Source organism: Oryctolagus cuniculus, chromosome 5 (genome assembly GCF_964237555.1).
Source record: "Oryctolagus cuniculus chromosome 5, mOryCun1.1, whole genome shotgun sequence".
Classification (NCBI taxonomy): Eukaryota; Metazoa; Chordata; class Mammalia; order Lagomorpha; family Leporidae; genus Oryctolagus; species Oryctolagus cuniculus.
In genome coordinates, this window is record NC_091436.1 from 95,286,383 (window position 1) to 95,287,868 (window position 1,486).

Genomic DNA, 1,486 nt, shown 5'->3' on the forward strand with positions numbered 1-1,486 from the left:
AACTCTAAGGGCAATAGCAGCAGAGAGGCAATGTCACTACTAAATTATAGGCTTGGTGAGGGCAATGGCATGGCTGGTGTGTCCACCCCTGAGCTCCAGAAACCCAATATGACAAACAAGATGGTATGTTTGCTGTATGAATAAGGGTACATGTAGATTATGTATACTATAAAAAATGTTATTGACAGCAGAAATCAGAGCTCACGGTGTCCCAACCCAAACTTGCTTATATTATCTGTGTTTGGATTTGGAACAGTTGTTTCACTTAGTAGCTGCTACCAGTTGTTCTTAAGGGATTCTTAAAAACAAGTAGAAGTATTGCTTCATAGTTACTGAATGTATTAACAGTCCTTCTCAAACTACTTGTGGTGAAAGACTGGTCATTTTTATGTTTTTACCATCTGTGACGTGCCAATATTTTGGCAAAATATGAAATCAAATAACAGAATGAATGAAATGGAAAAAGAGGATATACGGATATTAATACAAGGCCGTTTTTTGTTGTCATTAGCTTCTGCAAACTGAAACTTTCCTTGTAAGATTATATTATTGTCTGTAAGAATTCCCTCCATTTTGGGATTTGTCTCATTGCAAATTGTTAACAACAGTTTCATGGATGGAAGCAGTCTGCAGAACATACTATGAAAAGTGCTACACTCTTTGAGTGTCCTCTAATTAGAAGGAAGTGAGTAGAATGATTTGGGAACTCTCTCAAGTTCAGCTATGGGAACAGAGAATTGAAAAGCCAGGCATAATTTGATGCCCCTCAATTTGAAATACAGGTAAAGGGAATTTAAAAAGTAAGCATGTGTCAATATAATTACTACTTATAAAAGAATATCCAACAATCACCAGACAGAACATTTTAGAAATATATGCAGTTACCCGGCTCTACTGTATCCCTTGTCCCTCCAGGAACAGAGACTGTGGTTTGAGTAAGGAGGTGCACAATTAAATCAAGTGTGATTTACGGGATATTTTGTTTTACATCCTTTGCCATATCTGTCCGACACAGCCATACGCATTCACTTTTCTTAGTCATACTTGCTCAGTTTCTTCTTTTATTGATGCGTTATATTCATGGGGTATCATGTGATACCTCTGTAAATGTACACATTTTATAATGTTCAGGGTATATATACCTATCTCTTCAAACAATCATCACTTCCTTGTGGTGGAAACATTAAAAATCACAAGGGATTTTTGAAGTTAAGGGTTTTTTATACCACATTTTAAATCATGTATATTGCTTTATATTTTAGCACCTATAATTCATCATAATTATTGTGATTGATCATATTTTGTTACTGTTTGTATATCTAAAGACTAGAATTAAAATTTTTGTTCATCAACTGCATTTTCGTTAAGTTTTTTCTTTATAATATCTTGCTAAACTCAAAAGTTTTTATATATTATGCTTTTGTATTATTTCAGGCTTAAATATCTTATAATTTTGAATTCTACTATAGCTTATAAATGATTTCAA